The sequence below is a fragment of the Scatophagus argus genome, chromosome 7, assembly GCF_020382885.2.
Source record: "Scatophagus argus isolate fScaArg1 chromosome 7, fScaArg1.pri, whole genome shotgun sequence".
NCBI lineage: Eukaryota > Metazoa > Chordata > Actinopteri > Scatophagidae > Scatophagus > Scatophagus argus.
In genome coordinates, this window is record NC_058499.1 from 716,808 (window position 1) to 724,629 (window position 7,822).

Sequence of the window (7,822 nt, forward strand, 5' to 3'; positions counted from 1 at the left end):
GATGAGTTGAAATGTCTCGTTCAGCGCCGTCACAGCTCGGCAGGCTGTGATGCCTTCAGGGCTTCGGTCTGTGCAGCAGATTTACTGCGTTTGGATGGCAGCGCCCTCCGGGCTGCTGTGTGTGTGTGTGTGTGTGTGTGCGCGCGCCTCCAAACAGTCCACACAGGGAGGAGTTAGAGATGAGATGCACAGAAATGCTGATTTTTCAACGTTTAAGGCTGGCGTTTGTGCTCGCTGCAGAGCACTGAAAGCAGGAAATGTTCCTTTAAACAAAGCTGGTCACGTGTTTGCAGTCATGCACATAGTTAACATCCATTACAGATGAGCTCCACTCCAATAGGCTCTGTCTAAATCTGCCCCGTCCAATGGGGTGGCAGCATTTCGGACACTGTAAATAGGACATGTCAAAATAAGTAAAAGCAGACAAAAATGCAAAACGCTGCTGTGTTCTTTTCACTTTGGAAGTTCAGCACAAATGAGCACAAACTTGTCGTGTGAGCGTGTGAAGCTGCAGATTCGTTTCCTTCACATTTGTGCAGTGAAATGAATTTCTTCTTCACTTCTGCTCTGATTTTCACTGCAGAAACCCTGCAAACTGCGGGAGCTCCTGCTGTCAGCCAATCAGAGCCCAGAGTGGCCCTCGATGCCAAAAACTCGTTCTTAGTGAAATCAGACGACTTTATGTAACAGTTTTCATGTCATGAGCTTTAATTTATCTAAACACAAAATGTAAAAAACAAAATAATAAATCATAATAATAATAACAGCAGTTGGTTGTGCTCGTAGTTTCACACGTCTGAGTTGAGCTTCTCTCCAGCGGTGGGAGGCGGGCAGGCTGCACCTGTGCAGGTGAAAGGTCATCACAGGACTGACACAGAGAGACTGTTTAAAGCTTGAACGTGATTGGCGGAAACGTGCAGTGCCAACGTTTAATCCAGCGACGGGTTTGAATCTTTAAACAGAAAAATGCTGCCACATTGTGTTTTTTTTTTCTTCATGGAAACAAAATCTACAAATAAGCAATATAAAAGTGTAAAAGACCATTAGGTTTGCCATGAAACCAAACCTAATGGTCGAGATGAAGATAAAATAACTCGTGAGTGTCTGACGGGAGGCTGAAACATGTGAAGAGATTTCTGCTGAACCTCTGCTGGTTTAATTGAACTTTAATCAGATACAAGAACCGGGACAGGATTTGGAATATGCAAAGTGAAGCAAAGAAGTGCTCATAAAAAGGCAGAGCAGGAGCGAACACGGGGCAGCACGTAGCGCACGTTATGTAAAGACTGTCGTCCAGCCTACAAACACTGAGGTGGACTTTGCTCCTCCCTTTACGAGCCTGCAGAGGCGTTTCATCACACACACACACACACACACACACACAGGGTGCAGTGGGTTTAATGAGGGCAGTGGTGCTCCCCTGGCAGCCTGTGGTGCCTTCAGGTGAACAGGAGCCAGCAGGACACGACAGGCGGAGTCACAGTACATTTACTTCTGTCGTGTTTGCATTTACTGCCGGTGCTCACTTTAAAAGCCCACAGACGTGTCATTAGGAGCTTTCACATTTACTCTCACAATCACACATTTTCAAACTTAACGAAAGTGACATGCAGGTAAAAGCAAAGTCCAACAGGTGACCCGCCGAGGCTGAAGTGTTCGCTACAGCTCGCGCAGCTGAACGAATGTGTGGTTTGTCCTGCTGGAGACGACCAGTCCAACATGGAGTCCAGAGGAACGTGAATCCGAATGTCTTTTTAATCATATCCTACAGGTAGTGACTGCCCTGAATTGTAGAAATGCTATAAATTCATGTTTAGCTCCATTAACTTAAATGTAGGGACACATCGAGTGGGTCAGGCAGGACCTCAGCAATGTCTGTTTATGACTGGGCAAATGTCAGAGGGAAAAAACTGATGTATGAAGAGCGAGACAGTCCACACGTGGAGGAGGACGCAGACATCCAACCAGAAGACCAGTGTTTGAGAAGCCAAAACTCAGCAGTTAATTTACATAAATGTTTTACCCAAACCATCATCTTGTTTTCCTAAACAGAAGTGCCACCGCAGGTCATCTGTCAAAAGACACTGAACTTCATCCATTCCAAAATGTCCAAAACTCCTAAAATGTGGAAAGCACTGAATGAGTCAAAAGATCCACTCAAAAACCTTCTTATTATCACGAGATCACGTCGGCCCTTCACATGAGCAGTTAGGAGTTCAGCATCTCACCCAGGGACACTCTGACTCACAGCCGGAGACGGGAATCAAACCGCCAACCCCTCCACCAGTGGACGCCTCTGCCTCCTGTGCCAAAGCCACCCCATCACGTTCAAAAACGAATCCGTCTCATTTATTCCAGGTTTCGTTCCCCCCGTAGAAACACAGTGACTGTCACGAGGAGCCACGGTGGCCCAGACTGGGGCTTGTGTGATGTTTCAAACAGACCCTCAAGGTCCCCAGAGGGTGAATCCTGCTGACTTCGGTTTGACCCTGAGTTTCCCTCGAGCACCACCAGAGGGCAGACACGTTTGGATTTGGGCGACATGACTCGAGATCTGCTGGATGGATTGTGATCACACGTGGCTTAGACGTTCACGTTTCCCTCAGGATGAACCGTAAGAACCAGTGGTGGAAGAAGTCTGCACTTGACGCCTCACAGTGAAGTGTGTTCCTGTAGCATCTGCTGTTCCTGCTGCATTCATGTGTCTGCGGACGTCTGAGCTCGCCTGAGCTCCTTTCTGTCCTGTCGGCCGCTTCAATCTCCAGCATCAGATTCTGTCAGATCGTCAGCCAGTTTTCAGCTCATCTTAAAGAGTTCATTTAGCTGAAGGAGGAGAAATTTCTCAGCACATAAAGGAAAACCTTCATCCTTCAGTTCATCAGACATCAGGACACTCAGGGCTTTCATCACCTCTGAGGTGTGGTGCAGTAGAAGTACAAAGATACATGAAATTAAAATACTCAAGTACTTGAGTAAATGTACTTCGTTACATTCTGCCACTGGTAAAACTGGGGTGATTCTCTGGCTGTTAGCGCCATCATCAGGTCACTTTGTGTCTGTGAGCAAAGAGCTGGTGACGTTCACATCAGGTATCAGCAGAAGACCTGAACCTGAAACTTAAACATCAGCTCCATGTATACGATTACACTGATTTCATGTGAGTTATTTAATTAATCCCACTGACTGAATAGAATTTTTTTAATTTAATTTGATGCTTTAAATTGAACTTATGAAATAAATGTAGATATTTTATCCAACATTTAGATCTTAAAACATTAACATTACATCAAATCTGAACCCAAAATGAAACTTCCACCTTAAATTGGACAGCTCTTCCTGTAACTGAATGACTTGAAGCAGAGTTCAACAGAAGGACTTTGAAAACATTTTTACAGAATCATCTTGGCTTCATTACATCAAACAGAAACTTGAACATACATTTTGGATGACGTTTTGTGAACATTTTAAGTAACAAAGGTCACAGTGTAGCACAATTAAATCTGTGATATTAACAGTTTAAAATTAAGTTTGTATGTTTACAAGAACATATCTGCTTTTGAAGCCATTGCGCAATTTTTCATTGACTTGTTCGAACAGACCTGCCAAGGTCCCCATTCCTCCATTTTGGGTGTCACCGGTCTGTTCCGCTGTCACACAGACCGTCAGTGCTGATATCGTCAATGGAACTTAATCCCAGATGCTAAAGTATGGAAAAATCCTCTCATTGAAAGTGTGTGTGAAGGTGTGTATGTGTGTGTTAGTATCAGGATCAGAGAACACCGGCATTCCTGCGTTCCAGTCCAGATTCACTCTGATCCTCTGGAGCTTCTTCTGCACTCTGAGATCAGTGAGCTGACCCGGTGATGGTCGAGCTAAGTATTTAGCTAAGAGTCGTGTTCCCCATAATCCAGACCCCGTGTGTCCCTTCCTCTGGACAGACTCTGAACACACACCCAGTGCCCAGTCTGGACTGTCTCCAACCTCAACATCCCAGCTGTGAGTCCCTGAGTCAAAGCCCTCAGAGCCCAGGACAGACCAGTAATTAAACCTCTCTGAATGTCAGGAAGCTGCTGTCTCTCTCCTCGTCTTACGCTGCTCAGATCTTCAGACAGGATGAGGTTTGGAGCAGCAGTGTTTGGATCCAGAATCACAGGAGTGTAGGAGACCTTCTCCTTCATTTGTTCCAGATGTTGAAGGTGAGGTTGCCCAGGTGTTTGGCCTCGTCTATCAGAGCTCCTGGGAGCAGCTGTGGCTCATCCAGCAGGGGGCGCTGCTGGACTCTTTCCACTGCAGCCTTGTAGTTGTTCAGGAATGAGACGTCTTCAGCTCTCAGCTCGTCCTCTGTGGCTCTGACTGTGTCTGAAAGAGCTGCTATCTGTCTGCTCAGAGTCTCCATCTTCTCCTTCATCATCTGACTCTTCTGCTCCTCTTCCTCCCTCAGTGCAGCCATCCTGGCCTCCTCTTCCTCTTTCAGAAACTGGTGGAGCTTCTTAAACTGATCCTGAATCCTCCTCTGTGTGTGTCGGGCCTGGACCTTAATGTGTTCTGCTGTTTGATCAAACTTCACTTTAACTTGTTCAAGAACCTTCAGCTTCTCCTTTAAGGGCTCCAGAGTTTCCTGAAGTTTCTTCTTGTGTTGTTGTGCAGCTTCATCGATGGGTCTGAATGTGTGGTTGGTGTGTCGTTCTGAGTCTCTGCAGATGAGACAAACTGGCTGCTGATGGTCCAGACAGAAGACTCTGAGTTTCTCAAAGTGCTGACTGCAGAAATACTCTGAAGCTCTCTGATGTCTCTCACAGGCCTCACACAGGTTCTTCAGCACCAGGTTACAAGGTGGATGTTCCTTTGAAGATCTCAGACTGGACACTCACGTGTTTGCTTATCTTTCCACCACATCTTCAGACAGTCTTTACAGAAGCTGTGGCTACATGACAGAACAACAGGATCTCTGAAGACGTCATGACAGACGGGACAGCAGAGATCCTCCTCTGATCTGGAAGCCATTTTGTCTCAGAGTGAAGCTGAAAACACAGCAGACAGAAAGTCCAGTCAGTGAAGACTCCTTCCCTCCTCTGTGACTGAGATTTACTGTCACTCTGAGTTTTGTCTTCAGTCAGACTCACATTCAGTGTGTGGAGTCAACAGGTTGACGTTTTCTGCTTTTGCCTCCTGGCTGGACTCATTCAGAAGAAGTCTTTAGTGTGATCTGAAGGTGAATCTGATCGTCTGCTCTTCAGTGGGGAGGAACTGTCTCAGGTGGGTCAGGTGAGGGGCGGAGCTTCTGTCACACCTCCTCTGCTGAATGTCAGTGCTTCACATGTGACAGAGGGGTGTGTTTCAGTGCAAAGTACAGCTGAGACAGCAGGTTAAGTCTCCTTTTGTTAATGTCCCGACATGTTGACATGACGACGCACTTTTTCATTCCTTTGAACTATCTGTACTACTTAAAGAATCCTGATAACAAATTCTGTGTTTGCAGTGTTTGTATTGACTGGTTCAGATAAACTGCAGTTTCACCTCATTATGTTGAGCTGTCGTCATCACACAAAGATAATGTGCTGGTTAAATTTCCTTATTCATTTCTTCTGTTTCCTCTCTGAAGGTCCACATTTGTTTTCACTGCGTATAAATCATGTTGGATAAATTCAGAACAATTAAAAAACAATTATGCTAAATTTATTATAAGGTTAACTACATCATTATCTTTGGTTAGTTCGTTTCCAATAACTCAAAATATTATTTGTTTTATTGTGATGAAGACAAAATTAAATCATTGCCTTTAGGAAAAAACATGAACATCAGCCCTGATGGAGTGTTTGCCCAGGCAGAATTTGTAATGTGTTTTTCTCACAGTCGCCCCCTGGTGTTTATATGATGCCATAAGTGCAGGTCAGGAGCTCACTGTGGAGGTGAAAGACGAGGCCTGCGGCAGGTCAGAGCAGGGGGGTCGTCTCATTGTCTTCAGCTGTCTCACAAGGTTTCACGGAGCAGCAGGAATGATGGCAGTGACGATTACTGCCGAGCGAGCGGGCAGGCCGGCTGGGAGCTCGTTTCATCTCAGAGTAATGAAGTGAAACAGTGTGGGTGCACAACAACTCTGTTAACGCCCCATCAGCTCCAAACAGCAGACCGACAACATGAAGACCTCGCTCTGCTGCGTCTGCAGCTCCACCATCTGCACAAACACAACAGAAAAATGTCAGCCCCAAGGATCCCTCGTCAAAATAACAACTGAGAATCATGCTTTTGTTTCTTTAAAGGCTTCTGTTCACCTAGATGGTTTTATTTTGGATCTGGTGCCTCAAACTTCTAATGTTAACAAAACTCTTTCTGACAGACTGAATGCACAGGCAGCCCACAGTGCGGCCGGGTGTCACGCCTGGACGAACGGCTTATAGCGTTAACGAGGTCAAAGGCAGCGGGCTCATGAGGTGACTGTTGGACGTGAAAAATATTCCGCCGGCTCCTGAACAGTTAGAAGTTTCATCATGTTGAACAGATTCAACAGCTCCAGGTAAATAAAAGTGTGACAGAAGAATGTTCTTAAATCCATGCTGTCTCTGAGGGCTTCAATAAAACCATAAGAAATGCTGCTGTGGATTATTAGAGGAAGGTTCCACTGATCTGAGTCCAAACCCGGCTGATGGGTTTTCCATGCGTGAAGTTCTATGAGCAGGAAATGACAGGGTGGTTTACAGTGAAATAATCTTCCCCTTCATAAAATGTTCCAAACTGTGTTTGCAGAGCAAATATTTCATCATGCAGACAGAGAAGATGTTGGCAGGTTTGTGGAACTACTGCATCGTAGAAACGCCATCACCAAAGGATGGTGAAGTAATTATCTCCTATAAAACGACTGACATGAAGCACCACAATACATTACACAAGTATTAAAAATAAACGCTTCAAAATGCAAGCTTTTTGTTCTGGTGCCACAAATTCTGGAGCATCTTTTTAAACAACGGCTTCTGAATTCTAAAAACTAAAACAGGCCTTCACTTCCAGCCAAAAAGCATTCATTTTATCATCTAAAGGTCAATAATTAAGGTAAGTTAAAGTGCAGTTTATGAGATATGGCGACACCTTGTTGTGAAAATGATGTGTCCCACCTGTTCTGTGATTCCTCAGCCTGTGATTGGTCCAGCCTGCCTGCCACACTCCACTATAACCACCATCTCTTCAGGAAAACCAACTGATTCAACACTTTACTGTGCGGGTTTAAAGCTCTGTCTTTAGCTAACGTCTTTCTTAACAAGAACAAGGCTCTTAAAAGAGTTTGCCAGTAAATATGATATCATTCTCCTTCAGCATGTGGAAAGACACACCTGGTCAAGCAAGACAGAGGAGCCATATTTTAGTTTTAGTCAAACAATTTGTTTCAGTTTCAAAGGACATCAGACTTTGAAAGGACGAGTGGACATGTTAGAGAAGCCAACTCCAGCAACTTCTCCAGATCAGCGATCAGGAAACACCTGCTAACGTTAGCCTGATCCAGCTGATCCAGGACCAGCTAACACATTTGACTTTCCTCATTTATCTAACTAAGTAATGTTAGCTATTGATATGCTCCTCGGTTCTGGGCATGATGCTAGGTTACTACTGAACCCTCACCACTAGGTGTCACTAAATCCTACAGGCCGGACCTTTTCCCATAACAACCAAAGCCAGCAGTCGTCGTCCTTCCCTGCACGTCCAGAGCTCATAAAATGTAGATGGTGTTGAATGTCATGCCAGAAATTTAAAAGGTGTGGCAAGTGAGGCGCCATTTATACACCACGAAATGAGCTCACACTACAGCAGATTAACACACAAACTTCTGCTC

General features: G+C 45.1%; 1 pseudogene; it reads right to left on the bottom strand.

Annotated features, from left to right (window-relative positions):
• Positions 1-3,672: 3,672 nt before the first annotated feature.
• Positions 3,673-5,017, bottom strand: LOC124062455 (annotated as a pseudogene).
• Between the last annotated feature and the right edge of the window lie 2,805 nt (positions 5,018-7,822).